The sequence below is a fragment of the Prinia subflava genome, chromosome Z, assembly GCF_021018805.1.
Source record: "Prinia subflava isolate CZ2003 ecotype Zambia chromosome Z, Cam_Psub_1.2, whole genome shotgun sequence".
NCBI lineage: Eukaryota > Metazoa > Chordata > Aves > Passeriformes > Cisticolidae > Prinia > Prinia subflava.
The window spans coordinates 90,311,066-90,329,869 of NC_086283.1; the positions used below are offsets into that span (position 1 = coordinate 90,311,066).

Below are 18,804 nucleotides of genomic sequence, written 5' to 3' on the forward strand. Positions count from 1 at the left end.
TAGACAGTGCTGGGGAATGGAGAAGACTAGTCTGCACGATTTTTTTGAGAAAGGCCAGTAAAATTTAAGGAGAACTGGTAATATTTGCTTCTTTTAAATTCTCCATGATTTTCTGTAAAAGGCTTGGAGACATTAGGAAAAATCAACTAACATCATGTTTAGTAGCTGAATGTCCACCTGAAAAATAAGGGCAGAGAAGGACCACACAGTCTCACAGTGTGAGAGTCTCACATTTAAACCCACAGTCCTGGAAGAGAGGGGGCAATCACAAGGATTTCTCAGACAGGAATTAAGTGGTTTATAACCACTCTCTAAAGAATATCAGAGTTTTTCTTAGTAATTTTACATTAAACCATACACACTGTGAGTGATAAATTCTTCTGAGTTTTAAGGCAAACATTGCTTTGCAACCACAGTGTGCTAAGCCCTCAGGCAATACCCACATGGTATAGAAGCACGCAATCTTTATGAAATAGCTCTGTAGGACATGTTTCCTATGACCAGTCATGCAGCAAGACAACTGAAGCAGGCAGAAATTTTACAGAATGTGGTATGAAACAGTCAAATTAGCAATGCACAGGCATATGCCAAAATAATGACTGGGACTCAGGAAGAAAAACAAACCATGTCTATATGAGTATTTTGCTTACAACAAGTATTGTCACAGCTTCTGGTACTAATTTTCAAAAAAAGTGCAATTATGCACAGTTTAAAGATGGAAATGATCACCTAAGTTTTCAAATATTAAAATGTATGCCATTAATTTTATTCAAATATTACTATAAAACAGACCCTGAAAACAGACCCTATGCTAAATTATGTTAGCCACCAGGTACCTCAATCAAATACCAATATACCAAATCAATACCAATATACCAACTCGATCAAATACAAATATACCAATAAATATCAAAGAAATGACAGTAGGAGGCTATTATCAACACCTGAGCTCCTCATTTAGGGTGCAGAGCAGGTAAAAGTACCAGCTCATAAGCAAACCACCTCCCAAGATAGTGGAAATGAAGGAAGCAACACAGGCCAGACAGTCTGATCTCAAAAAAAGCCATTCTTGATCTCAGATCCACCAATCAAATTTAATTCAGTCACGTGAATCACAGACCAGGCAAACCCCGATACTACTGTCCTTCATTCTCCACATTCCTTCCAATGCCTTAGAAAAGGCTTTCAAAAAACTAACAAATTGCTCAGCACAAGAATATGCATCTTCTCCAAATCCCACAGATTTGGATCAGATAAAAGGCTGAAACACAATTTTTCTTCCTCCCTGCCTCTCATCTCCCTCTTTTTTGAGGGTTGGTTGTTTTTTTTTTTGGTTTTTGGTTTTTTGTGGGGTTTTTTTTTGTTTGTTTGGGTTTTGGTTTTGTTTGTTTGTTTTTGTTTGTTTGTTTTTGGCGGGGGGGGAAGGTAGGTGGTATATTTTTGTTTTGAGCTAGAATCAATGTCAGATTTCATTAAAAAATTATCTGTTAATACATATTACCAGATTCTGAGACGCCCTTAATTTAGGGAAGGTTTTACTGTAGACTGAAGAAAACAAATTAGTAGTGTGTATTCAAAAAGCTAGGAATAAGAACTCACAGCAGCTTCAGAGAGGCATGAGAGGTATTCAGTACAAACTACACAGAAGGTAAAACCCACTTTTGGTAAACTCATGATTCAGCATTGTGATGACTATTTCTACTTTCAGTGGGAGCACAGGACTAGATATGATCATTGTTGAGGTACTAGTTTCCATCTTCCACAAGCACAGGTATCCAAATAAAGATTTAGTCATACAAAGATTTGCCCATATAAAGAGATGGACAATCTCAATCTTGAAGATTCACTTTGTTCTGTTCTCGTAACCCCTGGACATATTGTGAGCTCCAAGCCATCTCTTGGTTTCACATAGCAGATTAAAGACTGCCAAAAAGAAATTCCAAAGTCAAAAAACTAGCACTTCTGCAGAAAATGAAAAGGATAAATAGCCAATGTTTTGAGCTTGCCAACACCGAAAAGGTCTTTGAAGAATAATTTCTCAGTCAGAAAATGTTTTAGGAAAAAAAAGAATCAAACCAACACATAATAACTAAGGAGTCACAGAGAACTTTTAGTAGTTAGTAGCTTACAGAAGACAGCCTAACAAAGAAGGGCTTAAGAAGAGGAACTGGCTTAAAAGGAGGACCATTAAAAAAAGAAGAGAATTTTAAAAAAAGAAGGAAGGTAAGAATAGGAAGAGAACTGAAAGAAACTTTATAGACATTCCCACTAACATCTTGCAGACCAAGCACTTGAGACAGTAAGCATTACATTTTTTAACAATTAAAAGAAACGACCATGAAAGAGGCAAAGAAGGGATGAGTACAAATTGCATGCGTACACCTCTTGGGTCTCAGAATCCTCCCCAAAATCTCCTGTCTATATAAAACAGAGGGGAAGTAATATAGAATGATTTTGATCCACAGACAAAACAGGTTAGCTTCAGTGTCACAAGTGACCTCCCATTTAGACATAGTTCAAGAAGTAGAAGGCTAACATGTTTCATCTAAGCAGGTGACTGAAGGAGGCAGAAATTGAGCCACACAAATGCAAAAATAAGCATAAATCCCTAACACCAGATAAGGCAAATGTAGAAGGCAAAGCACAAAGCCCTTATCAGCACTGCCAAAGAATGTGATCCTGGCTCCCCTCAACAATTCAGATACTCATCAAAAAGAATTAGGCATTGGAAACTAGTCCTGACTAGAAGGAGAAACCACTTCTGCTGTGAAAAGATGGTCCACATTGAAAGGAAAACAAGAAATTAGCAAACCTATAAGGTTAGCCAGTAGTATTGCTGTCAGACATCTCAAATTTAACTAGGAAAGACAAATGGGAGGAAAAAGAAACATTTTAGCTAGGTAACTTTACACAATAATATAGGAGAATACAAAGGAATAAAAATATTCAAAGCCTGTTGTGTGGCAACACCACGCAAAGTGAGAAACAACTTAATACAAATTATGCTGCCAAAAAAACCAACACACCAACACCAACTGTACCTAAATTCACTCCCACTGTGTTTAAATCTGAAGACACCCCAGTGATTCAAAACTAGCCTGTCTGAACAAGATGTTATAAAATGTCAACAAGATGGTTAAGCATTTCTTTCCTGCCTTCATACAAAGGTATTTCCCAACTGTCCTATCATAGCCAATCAAGGGTTTTCCTATTTTCTTCAAGTTACATCAACCATGATACCTGCCCTCAAGGTAGGACAGTATCTCCAAGGTGAAGATTAAACAGTCAAGCATACTGCCACAATTAGAACTGGTTTCACATTCTGCTACTGCCTGTCCATTAAATCTCTGTCTGTGGTAGCTTCACAAAGGATTTCCCTGTTGCTTTGTAGAAAGTGCATGTCAGCAACAGTGATCTGACTATATGGAACAAACCACAGATAAGCTACTGAGCAAGCACATTTAAACAAAACAAAAATAAAGGGCCTTTAAGTGATAGAGGGATTATTGTTACAATAAATCGGTATGCAATTTTTGAGGAAAGTTACATTAAACTTGTATTCACCTTGTATTGAGGAATAAGAATGCTCTAGGAAGACAGAATCTAAACATTTGTTTTATTAACAGGGTATGTACAAGGAGTCTCTAGTCCAGTACCTGATCACCTTCTTGCTCAACCATGAAAATTTTGCAGAGTTGAGAAAAGTCAGAATGAGTTTTGATTAAGAAAAAAAGATACTGTTAGCAAAAGGAAATTACAACACCTTGGAAAAAGAGGTTTTAAATACTTTTAAAATCGTATGAATTCTTCTTAAGCACCATCTGGAAACTAGTGAAAAAACTGTTTCTGAAAGGAAACTACATTTCTCAATATACAAGAACCTTTGTGTGAGAAAGCTTCACCAAAATAAGTTTGTATTGAATTATTATTTATATCTACATCCTGTTTAGCCATTTAGAAAAAAAAAGTTTAGTTCATGTTCCATAGATCCCTTTGTGTAAAGTTTTAAAAAAGCTTCTGCTAAAATAGGGAGGGCCCCCATACTTATATCCTCCAATTCACACTCTGTGGCAACTCAGAACTTTCAACCTGGATTTCCCCAACAAAAATAAAGTCATCCTTATCATTTCCTCATGAAGTTGGCTTTAAGCATTAAACAAAGAAATATAAAGAGGATATTAACTATAGAAAAAATAGTCATGTGTAGTTCCAGCATTCCAACAGTCATGTTGTTTTGTGTAAGTCTGTGTAGCTTGATCATAATACTTGACTGAGACAAACCCAAGTTTTGACAGAGAAGGCTATTGTTTGCCAAGCTATAGCTGTTTTTCTACACCTTTGCACATGTTCCCAAGACTCATAACCCTGCCTAAGGACCCTTTCCTGGCTTAATTACAGCAGCACTGCACTGAAATGTAATTGAGGCTTGCTTGCACTTTGGACACTTGCCTACTTATGAAATGTGACAGGTTACCTTAAAAGGTTACAGGTTACATTCAGGCACTCCTCATCTTCAGCTTTTTCTAAAGGATAAAAGGTACCCCAGATACATCCACTCATTTGATACAGGCACAGGACACCTCTGGACACATACATAACTGCTTTTAATTTCTCTTATTACTATTGTTGGCATCAAGTCATACACTAGAATAATCCTATATTTCAGCATAAAAAATACAATTTGAAGTTCAAGGTATATGCTGTATTTTTGTAAAAGAAGGCCAAGAGAAGCCTTATCTGGGGCATGGGGGAGGGAAAAAACCCAACAAGTTCCAAAAAACACCAAGCCAAATCAACCCTCAGAAACATCAAATCCCAGCTTAAGTCCTCAGCTGTTTCTTTAAGTGATCCTGATGTCAATCACTGTAAAATATATTTCATACTATTAACCACCATTATGAAAGCATTCTGCTTTCAGGTTTTTTGAAGAAAAACCATATGTATGATGCTGAGTTCTACAAATATGTTTTCTTTCACAATTACAAAGGTACTTCAAAGAGAGAAATTGTATATAGCCTTCTGCTCAAATTATTTTCTCATGTGACTTCATTGAGAAGAGGCTGACTTGTATACTTGGGCTTTATTTCAAATAAATGCCCGTCAAAATCCAGTATTATAATAATATCTAACAATACCATCTACTTCTGTTTTAATTTTACAGAATAGGAACTATCCCAAAACAAAATTATTTACAAATGTTGCTCAAAAATATGCCAATAGAAATGTATTGTTTGAAAATTAGTTTTCATTCCTGTGGTTTTCATTTTTCTTGGTTTGGTTTTACTCCATTTGAGGACTTATTCCACACTTCCAACATGTAATTAAAAAAAAAAAAATTACTTCTCCCAAAACAGTTTCTTCTCCTTGCCCTTGAACTTCACTCCACTTCGGTTTTAACATTAAGTTTCCTACAAAATGGAGAAGTTAAACATTAATTTCACCTCATAAGACAGTTAGAACCTGCTGGTCAGAAACTGTATATGGGTATTTCAAAGATATGAAAGTTTAAAACCAACTCTACAGTATCTTGTCTTGTAAACATTGATCCAGGTCGATTTGACATAGCTCAGCTTTGCCATTTTGATAGTGACAGCACTGAAAAAAAATCATATTACTTGGTAAGGGCTGCTATTTGCTCCTTCAGCTCACAGGGGCAATCCAAAATTGGTGGGGGAAATCAGGAAACTCTCCTCTGTAAAAAATTACTTTCTAAAGATTTTTAAGCTTCTAATTCAGGTAAATAGGATCATATAATTAAAACAGAAATTAGGAGAAAACCTAGAAAACTGATAATTTTATAATCTTATGCTACGTTACCAAAACATTAAGTTACAAAAATCAGCAAGAACTTCTTTTTGTTTTCTCTGAAGATAAAGTTGGAAAGAATCCTAGTACTGACAGCCAATCATTGTCCTTTGATGACAGGCAATCAGGATGTGAAACAAACTTACAATTTGTTCAAACATTTAGTAGTAAAAAAGAAAAAAAAAGAACATTACATTTCATAAAAATTACATATATTGGCTCAGCCCTATAGACACATTTCCAAGTCTTAGCAACTTCCTGAGTGTTAAATCACAAATAGAATGAGTTCTCTCTGTAAAAGATCATAGTAAACAGCTTCAGTGGAGTTATTGTGTCTGTAATAATAAAAAATAATAAAACTGAATACTAAACCAAAAATAACTGACTAATAAACAAATAAACAAATAAGAGGGAGACTGATGAGGGGCAATGGCTTTAAACTAAAAGAGAAGAGGTTCAATTAGATATTAGTTTATGAGGAAGAGTTTACAGTGTGGGTAGTTAGACACTGGCACAGGTTCCTAGAGAAGCTGTGGCTGCCCCATCCCTGGAAGTGTTCAATGACAGGCTGGATGGAGCTTTGAGCAACCTGGGACAGTGGAAGTTGTCCTTGCCCATGGAAGAGTCATGGGAACTGGATAATCTTTACGATTCCTTCCACATCCTGTAGGAAATTATACCAAATTTAAAATTTTTACTATAACTTTAGTCAGGAGTTTTGTTCGCCTTTGCCCAGGGTAAAGGACTTAAGGTTTCCTTTCTAAGGACTGTTTCACCACTCAAGGCCTGATGACCTTAATATCTCAGCAGACCAGGAGTAACACAGAAGATAGACAAAAGGTAAGGACCACTAATGAACATCAGCTCCAAACATTACCTGTGGCATGGCTGGAGATTCCTGCTCTGGGAAGAGATAGGTAAGAAAACAAAGAATGAGAACTAACACTGAAGGCGAAGGGGACAATAACCAATAGGAAACCAAATACTACGAACTGTGTAACTTGGCATCAACAAACATTGACCTTATGAATTTCTTTGGAGTTTGACTGTGTAAGTATGTGAAAAATCCAGTAAAAATGATGTGTGATTGAATGCTTTTCTCTGCACAACCCAGGCAATGCGAGGATGAAATTGTTCCTGTTGCACATCCTGGCCAGAACAACATCCTGGCCAGAATGAAGTAAAGCTTTAATTCTCTAACACTAAAAATGTTGGAAAGTTTTTGTTTCTCCTGCAGTTTCAGTGACACCAACACAAGCCTTTTTATGATTCTATGAAAGGCAAGTGATTAAGGACATGGAATCTATGTTTGATATCTACCGAAAATGAAATCTAGTGACATAGCAAGACATATTCCTTGTAACCAAATATCATCCAATGATTAATCTCATTTTGAAATGGGATTTTTAGTTCAAAGTTTACTATTATACATAGGAAAGAATCTTAGAACCATTTAGGTTAGAGGGTTTTATGATCTTTAAGTCCAAGCATTAATCCAGCACAGCCAAATCCACCACTAAAACATGTCCCTTAGTGCCACATCTACACACTTTTTAAATACCTCAAGGGTTGATGAATCAGACACTTGCCTGGTAAGACTGCTCCAAAGCTTGACCACTCTTTCCATGGTGGAATTTTGATGGTGGGTATTAGTAGATATTAAGGACAAATAGTGGATATTAGGAACACATTTTCCTTATACCCACTCTAAACTTCCTCTGGCACAGCTGGAGATCATTTCTTCTTACCACACTGCTTGCTAGCAGAGAAGAGTCTGACCCTGCCCTCCTGGCCGTGACCTCCTTTCAGGCAGTTGTAGAGAGTGACAAGGTCTCCCCTGAGCCTCCTTTTCTCCAGGATGAACACCCCCAGCTCCCTCAGCTGCTGCTCCCAGCCCTGGTGCTGCAGACCCTTCCCCACTGCCCTGCCCTTCTCTGGACTCACTGCAGCCCCTCAGGGTCTGTCCTGCACTGAGGGCCCAGCCCTGCACACAGCACTCGAGCTGTGGCCTCACCAGTGCCAGCACAGGGGACAATCCCTGCCCTGGCCCTGCTGGCCACACCACTGCTGAGCCAGGCCAGGATGCCCTTGGCCTTCTTGGCCCCCTGGGCACTGCTGCCTCATGTTCAGCTGCTGGCACAGCACCCCCAGGTCCTTTCCAGCCCCTCTGCCCCAGCCTGTGGCCCTGCCTGGGGCTGTTGTGAGCCAAGGGCAGGACCTGGCACTGGGCCCTGTTGAACCTCACCCCATTGGCCTCAGCCATGATCCAGCCTGTGCAGATCCCTGTGCAGAGCCTGCCCGCCCCACAGCAAATCAACACTCCCACCCAACTCCCATGTCATCTACAAAGTGAGTGAGGGTGCACTTGAGCATCTCATCCAGATCATTGATAAAGACATTAAATGGAGGTGCCCCCAGCATTGAGCCCTGAGGAGGCCAACTCATGACCGGCCACCAGCTGGATGTAACTCCCCTCAACACCAGTCTCTGGGCCTGGCCATCCATCCAGTTTTTAATCCTGCACAGTGTGCACCTTTTTGCTGTCTGTAAGACAAAGAATGATAGAACGGTTTAGGTTGGAAGAGACCATTAAGATCATCTAGTTCCAACCTCCCTCCCATAGGCAGAGCCAACTTCCACTAGACCAGGTTGCTCAAAGCCCCATGTAACCTCATAGAAAAAAGTTTAAACTGAAGCAAGAAAGATTAACAGGAAATTTAGGCTAGATCTAAGAAAAACAGTGTGTAAAAAGTAGGGCTAGTTGAACTCAGGAAGAGTTTGTCAGAAGAGTTTATAGAATCTGATGTGGTTTTTTTTAGAGAAGCAGTCTGGTCAGAACTGGTTTGGTTCATCCTGGCTTCTGAGCCAGGAATTAATTGGATGACTCTCGCTCCTTGCAGCTCTATTTGTTATGATGTTATCATGCGAACATGAAAAACAGAAACATTTGTGCATTAAGGGAGACTCCCTGTTTCTGAGGCTTGTTATACTTCACCAGTCTGTACCATGAAGTCTTGCATCAACAACACATAAATCCATTAAGTCATCTGTCTATAAAACACTTTTCTCTATTAAACCCATTTTCAAAAATATATTTCAACCTTGTCAAACCCAAAACAACTATTAAAAAATACCTTTACAGAAATGCTTGTTTTGATATCCCAAATTAATCTTGGAAAGCCCCACCAAGACTTAAAGTCTATTCTGCAAATAAGGAGTCTGTCCTTCAGTACAAAACACAGACAAACCCAACAGAAAGTTACTTAAGTCAGTTTTAGAGCTGAGGAATACAGCAATGTCCAGTTGCCTAAACAACAACAAAGAGACCTGCAGTAGTTCAACGTACTGACCATATAAGAGTAAAAATTCATATATCACTTATTATAATTTCTTTTCAGTCCTCCACTAAATACCTTTTCCTTAAGAAAAGAAGTCCTTTCGTGCAGCAGTTTTTACAGTAAGCGGGCAATACACATGCTGAAATATAACACAAGCAGCTTTTCTTAACAAAAATATTCTAGCAATGAGGAGAACAGGTAATCAAAACCAGAAAATCGTGAACCCTGGTCACACACAATATCACAGTTAACATCTGTGGGGAAAAATTGTTACTTGATTAGACTCAGATGCTGAAAGAAAAAAACATGCCAGCTTACCTGGTGCACATATCTCATATAAAGCAGCCTTGTAAAGAAAGCTTGACAGAAGACAGAGGAGGACAGAGAAGTGACAACATGAACTTAAGTGGCATTCTTTGCAATTTTATTCAAGAACTTGAGCAGATTACTAACATCTTACTTCCTCAGGAAAGAGCTTCCCACATTACAGAATTTTAAAAGCGAAAATCCTTAACTCCCACAAAAAAAGCCACAAAATCCCTCTTTTCTGAATCCCATGCTAGGATTCACAAACAAATTTGCAATCACAACAGATTCTTTCTTATTATCTTCTCATTTCAATGATAAAAAGAGCAGAAGGCTTATACAAGTATTCAAATACCCAGACACCAATCACCCAAGGCGTGCACTGTGATTTGGAACCACAAGATTTTGCCTAGAACTTGCTGTGGAGTATCAGTAAATTCTTTACCTTCCACACTTCGGTTTAGTCTGCTGAAAAACAAAATAACTTGTGTCTCAGTCTGAAGTCTGAAAGTTGAGCCACTATCTTGAGATTTGGGAATGCAAGCAAATGGAAAATAAAACCTTCACACAGAAGAGTTCCACAGGCATTTCCAAATACATTCAGTACTTACTAAGAGCTTTATTCATATTCTCCATCTAGAGCTGATTTATCAACCAATAAATTATTATTGGAGAGTGATAGCTTATAAAAGATTGATTAATGTTACATTACAGGCCCAGCACAAAACATGCTTAAAACAACAGTTTCTTTTATTGTGGTTTTCTTGCTGATTATCCAATAGTCCTAGAGCCTCAGTTCAGCTTAGTTACTCCACAGTAGTTGTTTTTTGTGTTTTCTAGTTGGTTGGGGTTGGGTTTTTGGTTGGTTAGCTGGTTTTCTTCCTTTTTTCTTTTTCTTTCTAAATATAGATTTTGACATTATTATTTACGGGCTATTTGGATTTAAAATTCTCCTTTATGTTCCCTATATTATTTCTTTCCTGCAAGGATGAGGTCCAGTATTTGGGGTTCTCACACACTGTGGCCATTGCTTTTTAATGTATTTCCACACTTGATCCCTTTCAGAGTCATCTTCTTGTTCAAAGTCAAGTGAGATGCCACAGTGAAAAGCATTTTAGAACTACTGAAACTAAGAGTTATTTCCTTGTAACATCCCACAATATGACCCAATCTGCTTGCTCATTAGCCTCTCTCTTGGTAGATTTATTTTTTTCCATGGCAAATAAATTTAACCAGAGGAAAAAACAACACACAACTCTTACAAAGAGCAAGGCAAAAACATCTGAAACACAAATCTTGATGGCAGTGACCAGAAATCTCTGTCAAATCTTAGCCAATACATTTGCTTCACTTTCCCCTCATGGTTCTGGATCTTTTGCCTATAAAGATTCAACTTCACAACAAATCCCACCTCTTTTTCCACACACAGACAAGAATCTTGTCTGGCAAGCACTTGGCAAGATCTTGCATGGTTTCCAAATACACTCATGTGTTTGAGGTAATCCCTGTCTGCCTGTAGCTTGCTTGTCACATCAGAGACTTGAGTCAGTATTGAACAGAGTATCAGCCTCTGTCGGGCCTCCAGGTATGACCCTGTACAGAAGGGTTACTACTTACACATGTGTTTTTCAGACAACTGCACTGGAATGTCTTCCACTCAATCCAAGATGACAACAAAATGAAGTAAGCAGATCTCCAAGACAACACTAATACAACACAGGCCTGGTTCAGAAACAAAATCTCACATGTTTTGGAAATGTGTGCACTTTTAGAGTTAGGGTACAAATAATTATATTCCATTAGGGTAAAGTTTATGTTATCTGACTACATTATAGTGTACAGAGTGGTTAAAAAAATCCATGATTAAGGGAATTTGAGGCAAAGGTAGGCAAAAAAGATGGGTCATGGATTTTTGCCTGAGATGCAACAGTTATTAATGTTGAGGACATCTTTCACTGGACCAGGTCGCTCAAAGCCCCACCCAACCTATCCTTGAATACTTCCAGGGATGGGGCATCCACAGCTTCTCAGGGCAACCTGTACCAGTGCCTCACCATCTTCACAGCAAATAACTTCTCCCTAATATCTAACCTAAATTTGTCCTCTTTCAGTTCAAAGCTTTGTTCTATCACTATGTGCCCTTGTAAATGTCCCAGTTATGGCATGTTGCCTCGGTTTGAAAAAGAAACCATTGGAAGGATCTGTTCAACATGGTGCCAGCTTGTGCCCAAGGCTAAAATGAAGTTTTGAAAATGCTATTGAGCAGCCAGTCTCTGTTCTGTCATCTGCATCCTGTTGAAATGCCCAGGAAACATACAGCAGACTTGTGAGTCCCTCTCCTAATTGCCACTTTGATTTGGAGAAGAGGAAGTGGGACATTTCATTCATTCCTTTGGCTGTTGCTGCTTTCCTTACTGTAATCTAAAAAAAACCACTTTCAGATAAGAAGCTCTTGGGATTGGATCTGGAGATCCACCAACCTTATTCTTCTGTAAGATGTAAAAGTCCCAGTATATGAATCAAAAAGCATTTTGACAATGCATATGCTAGGATCTTTTGAGTTTTCCCAAAAGGACATTCCATAATAAAATAATTGTATGACAAATAATTTGTGTTTGTGAGGTCTTGAAGGATTGAGTGAAACAAGATAGATCTAGAACATTCACTGGTAGCATTAAATAAAGCTAAAAGAATCAAATTGTAAGTTTGGGAAGCCTTTACTGGAAACATAGGTACCAGATTTGTGCCTGCATTGACACAGGCAATTGTGACAATACCAAAACCAGAATTTTAAAATCTTGGTCATGCCATGTCATAGCCGTATACAGCCTTTGCTTTCCCTGACAAAAGATATTCTTACACCATCTCTTACATTTTTACCATCTCTTAAAAGCCTATTGCCAAAATGCCATTTGAGATCTAGTAACACTTACTTAAACGCTGCCTTTTGAAATTTAAGTATATATAATCATAGCACTGGAACCATAGTATGAATTTATGGCATCTATTAAACACTGTTGTTTTCTACTCTTATACAACATAATACCTGGCAATATAAACCCAGTAAAAATTCAATATAGTTTTGTACTATATAAATCCTTGCCATAAAAATGAAATGGCACTCAAAGGTTTTCATATGACAAAATATAACTAGCTTTATGATTTGTGTGCAATATAATCAAACTGATCAAAATACAAACACTGTAATAGAAGGCAGATCTAAAAGCACTATTTACTTTAAAAGGCTCTAAAGGATACTGTAGAATAGCGTTTCCAAAAGCATTTATGGATTTAATTACACATGAATACCATCTTAAAGTACTTTGAAGACAGCAGACTATAATTATAAAGAAGCTGTAGCAACAGATATTCAGCAAACCATTTTGAAAACTCACTTCAGCACCTAGGCAAACATTTTCAATTTTAAGGTTAGAAATAAACCTAAAATCAGCATGGACAGACATATAGTGATGATAAGTCTGTTGTTGTTTAAATTTATGGGGGGTCCCCGGGGAGTGCCCCCCGGAGACCCCCGGGGTCTTTTGGGTTCGTGGTGTTCCCGTGCTGGCAGGCAAGGAGACTTCAGACGCCGGTGGGGTGCTGATGAGGGGAGGGTTTATTCACTGAGGGAGAGGGGAAGGGGGGAGGGGGGAGGGGGGGAGAGGAGAGAGGAGCGTCCGGACGCCTCCAGGGGAAGAGGGGCAAGAGGGGCAGAGCCTTCTGCCTTAGCATTCTTATCACAGAGGTTCAAAGGGGCGCGGTAACATTCTCCAGCCAATGAGGTTACAGATACAGGATACTGCAGGGAGGGTACAGACTTAGGATAAACCATACATTTTCCAGGGGTGAGCCAGAGCAAACCATTTCCATAAAATGCAATCCCACAGATAAGAATAAGAAGTGACTTTCCACCAGAAAAAAAAGCTAACTCATGAACAGATTAACTTTTGTGGCATTTGATGCACTTCCTTTTTTTAAATCTACTATCCACTTGTATGACTTCTTCCCTTAACAGATACTTATTCTTGAACAAACACAGGATGTCTTCAGAAAACAGAGTTGAACTATTTACAGTAGCAATCATAATAGTAACTTATCATTGATGCCCTCAGGATATAGTGCATGCGTGTTCACAGGAAAAACCCATCGTCTCTTACTCTAAGACAAACAGACAACTTTTGAGCTCATAGAACAAATGCTTAGGACCTGCAGAACAAACTTTTCTCACTTCTGCTGTAACATGGCATTTTGTGAAAGATGCAATTATTCTGCAAGCATAATTTCTAATGCTCTGTGGTTGTCCAATTGCTGTTAAAGGCAAATACAGACTAACAACAAATACTTTACAACTCATACTCAAAAACAACACAGTTTTTGGCAAGACTGTGACTAAACAAAACCAGAACAATAAAAAAAACCCTTGCAGCTACATGCAAAATATTATGAGTGATATATATTACTGTTGCTCCCTATTTCCACTTACAGATCACCTATTAGATTCTTATTTATCCAACTGTACAAGGCAGAAGATCTGATTGCATGAGCACAGCCAGCAGGGCATGCAACTTTGACCATAATCAGAGGGAGCTTGCTTTTCATCACAACTTAGAATCGCCTAGTCAGAAATCCTTGCAAATCAATTTGCTTCTTTGCACATCTCATTGCTACGCACAGTTCCAATCTCTGGATTACAGAACGTGAAAGAAAATTCATTTTCACTAAAGAGCCACTTCTAGTTTTTTCACCCTCTCAATAATTCAAATGATACAGTGAAATAATAGATTTGCAATTTGCCACAAAATCAATATGTTCTCCTGCTATCTTTCGAAGTCCACAATCTCAGGGCACCTCAGACTTCAAACAGGGCATTTTTTTGCTAGGAGATTATCAGAATTTTGAATATTTTTATTTTGCAACATATTTTACTTTGCAATGTATTATATTAAATTATTATTTTTTTATTTTTATAACTAAAGAGGCTACTTTGCAAATTACACCAAAAAAGGATGCTCAGCAAAGGCCCTTAGAAAAATTCCATGCTCATATCATTACCCCTTGCATCACTTGAGCCTAACAAGCATAGTTTATTTTCCATATGGAGGATCATGAAGGCAAAATACAACATTACACAACTATTTTCTGGACAGGCAGCAAGAGTGAGGATTAGGAATCCTGACTTCCAAAGGGAAGAAGCAAAAGAGCACTTATGTACAGGATAACTAACTCCACAGCTTTGATAAATGCAAATTGAACAGCACCTTGTCTGAATAGAAAAGATTGGAGACATTTGTAATGATCTGGGCTTTTTATCGTGTCCTCCTTAAAGTTAATGGCTTGTGGAACAACACTGCTGTTCCCTAGAGCAGGAAGGAGCCATGGACAGCAGAGAGAAAAATCAGATGGAATAAAACCTGACTTCATAAAGTCCCCAGTCCAGGACAAGGTTCTATTCCAACTTCCAAGTTTGTCCAACGGAGATTCTGACAAAAAATTAACAGGCTAATTTGGCAAACCATACCTTTCCCAGTGAAATCAATTACTAATTGTCAGAGGTTCTCAAAGGGCTGGAAATCCAGCATATATCACTGATTAGGCCAGGGAAACAACACTATTGCAGCAACATTGACTGCACCAAGCTGCTGAGCTCTTTGAGCAAGTAACATGAGCTCTGGCCACAAGGAGAGAGAGACCCTCAGCAATGTCAGCACAGTTCACTTTAACCAGCTAATTCTGTGGAGAGACGGGGAAGAGAATTCTATTCTGATCCACACTTCTGGCCCAGCCTTGATGTTCTCCCCCTTCACCTGTCTTTACTTTCCTCATTTGAAAAAATGTTACAACTGTTCCTTTACTTCACAAAAAGTAGAAGAGAGAGTGTCAGCTCATAGTACAAAACCCAGGATGTATCTAACATGCATCAGGACAGTCTGCCCCTCTTTCTCCTGTCTAGGTTGGTAGCAACACAAACCACAACTAGTATGGTTCAAGCAGCTTGACTACAGGTTTGCAACAACAAAGCGGGCACAGTCCCACCCAATGCAAGTAACTGCCAAGACTGGGGTGATAGCAAGACCCTTTTATTTAAGGCTGAAAGTTAAAAACATTTAGACCTTTCCTTTCCAACAGTCTATCCACATAATATCAGCAGTGACTGTGAATGGAATTATCCACATTTCCCTAAGGGTAGCACATGAAAGGATTTTTTTTTTCCTGCTGCACTTTTTTGCTTTTGTTTTGCTGCTCATGTCAAGGACACGACATAGGAAAGGGAGGAGTAGACAGGATATGCTATATGAATACTGTTATTACTTTAACTTAGTATTTTCCAATGGGAAACCATGTCAGAGAGGGGAAGAGTCTCATAGGAAGCTTTCCACACTCTAAGTCACAGGCTGGCTCCAGGAACCTCACAGACATGTTCCCATGATTACCTCCTATTTCATGGCTGCTTTTAGTAGTTGGCTCATTGGTTTCTCCTCTTTTAAGAGCTTTCTCTCCACCACTTCATAAGTAAACGTTATTTCTGTTTTGTTCTAACATCAGACATATTCCTTAGCACAACAGCTGATTCCAGTCAAACCATTTCAAGACACAAATTTATAATTATAAACAAAGACAAATGAAAGTAAACCAGAAAACTAAAAGCACATTTGCATTGTTTACTATACTTACCATATACAGCAACCAAAGCTGTAAAAATGCATCATTTATTTCCACTTCTCATTGCACAAATTCAAGCCAAGAGGCTACTAAAACTAAAATACCAGTTACTCATGATTTTCAGGAAGAAGGTGCTAACGTTGATGCAATGTTGTCACAGTGCATCACTTTTACCACACCCAGCATTTGAAAGCAGAAAAAGCTACAGGGAGCTTTTTGTTATCCTTGTGGTGCTTTGAAACAAAATCATTTATCTACTGATGCCATATTTTGAAACCAAGAAAAACTTACTTTCTAATATCCTGAAACAGGAAAATGCATTTTCCAGTATTTTTCATTCTAATATACACCAGTAAAAGACCATGCTTCCACTGGACCTCCTTAGGTATTTTTGCGTGGTTCTCACCCCTGTAGAGGCTTCTGTCCTTGTTTTTCTATCCAAAACAACAAGTGATGTGAAAACTACATTTTGTATGTTTCTGCAGTCACATTTAAAGGTTAGGGACAGAAAGAATGCCTTAGTACCCCTGTTAAAAAATGTTAAAATTATATGCAAGTGGATAAAAAAAAAAGTCTCAAAGGCTAGTACAGAGTATCAGAGAACCTTCTGGAGTATGTGGGTAGGCACAGAGTCATGCACACTGTTTCCAGGATGGAGTCCTAAATATGTATAAAGGTGCCAAGTGTCCCATCATAAAAACTGTTTCACAAGACAAAAAAAAGGACTGTTTTCCCTCTGAGGTTCATGTAGGTAGAATTCTCCATCATTATTTTAGTAGGATGTTTACCTGGTTGAGAAAATTAAATCAAAAAGGAAACAAATTATTTGTTCCATTGTTACAAGCTGCCATAGGCTTACGGTCTCCACAGTTACATAGATTCACAAATTTATCTGCCTGTTCCCACACATCCAATTGACACATCTGATGCAGACACTACTGCAGAAGAAACAGAACTGAAAAACTGGTACTTCTGAGAGAAGCTATTAGCTATGTGAAACACATTCAGTTTTATTTTCATTGGTTGGTTGATTTCTTAATCCCAAAAGTTTTCATATGATTTTATGATGTTTTCCTTTTAGAAGGAAACATCTATCAGTTTGAGATCCCTACAAATACCTTTAGTTTTCATATTAACCCCCTGTGCTTTCCTCCTTCTCCCTTCAAGGGTATACACTTTAAAGTAATCTCATCTAGTTAATTCACTCAAAATAGGCATTACATCCTGTATTCTTGCAAACAGATCACTATATAAACTCTTCCTCCATCTCAATCTGTATGTGCCACAAAAGCAGGAAGCCTATTCAATGGTGTAGTACAGTTGATGTCATGGGTGCTTTAGAGTGTTACTGATAAGCAGCTTGATAACAGAATAACAGTTGAGATGTCAGTAGTCCAAAGGACTAAGAGCCTTACTTGCAGCACTGTACCATGAGGACATGCAGAGCAGGAAGTGTCCAAGTAACTCAGTACAACACATGGTGCTGCTAAGGACTGGCATCCGAGAGGCTGCTTAGATTTTGAATAAAAATCAATCAACTAGCAAACAGAAAATTGATTGAATCTGCAAAACAGCATGCAGCAGAAAGCACAAGACCTAAGGAATTAATTAGAAGGGAAATATGTACTGGTGTTTTGTGGTTTGCTTGTAGACATGAGTATGGAGCACACAACACCTGATAGCTGCCAGACTGCAGACACACCTGAGCAACAAATCCAGTGACAGTCACAAGCACAAGCAGGGTACGGTGCAGAGGCAGAAACCATCACACTATTTCTGCAAAGCTCGCACTTCAGCAGGCCTCTCTGTTTACTATGATACCAAAGCTGTCCAAATCCACCTCCAGTCAGATCACCTGACACTCACCCTTCCAGTGACAGGCATTTTTAGGTACTCTCTACACCCAGCATTTTCCTAAAAGAATTTTTTTAACCTTCAAATGCACTTTACATGGGACCCGTGCCCTGCCCTGTACACTGTGGCCACAACATTGCACCTCCTGATGCTCTGAAGCCTAGCCAATATCCTCCTCACTATCCTCCCTGAAGTACCAGCAGACAATGAAATAATTTTCTTACAGCGTTTTAATGAATGAAGCTAGTTCTTACTTTGCAATTTAAACATTTGATAAAATTAAGTATTTTGCTGCCCAAAAGCTCAGAGTGAGACATCAGTGACTATAATTATAACTGCAGCTACCACAACTTAGCAGGGCACTCCAGTATAGAGACAACACCTGATCCATTTTAAACTAAAACAGAAACTATTACTATAACAGGATGTACTTTGCTGTACATTATACCTGCTCATACCCAGGTCTGCAAGACACACGCATTTATACTTGGACATAACCTCAAATTAATTTGAACAGTGTCCTCTAGCCTTCTAAAGAATTGGCAGACCATTGGAGTACCTTACAGCCATTGAAAACTCAGACTATAACCCTCTCTGATCTTTAAGATAGTATACTCTTATCACACAGGAATTTTTAGACAGTCTTCCTAAGAAATTTAAATACCATAATGAAATATGCCTTTGACTCTTCTTTTCTACCATTTAAAACATTTTAGATGTTGAAAACAGAAAGCAGGCAAATCTCATGGGGGAAAAAACCTCAAGCAGATATTAAACATTACCTGGAACCAAATTCTATGAACAAAAAAAATGTTAAGCTTTGAGATTCTGTCCTCAAGTA

At 38.5% G+C, this 18,804-nt stretch overlaps 1 protein-coding gene across 4 annotated transcripts in view; it reads right to left on the bottom strand.

Annotated features, from left to right (window-relative positions):
* The window catches only part of ARL15 (ADP ribosylation factor like GTPase 15), a 291,798-nt gene that overhangs the window by 260,211 nt on the left and 12,783 nt on the right, over positions 1-18,804 (bottom strand). The window lies entirely within an intron of this gene.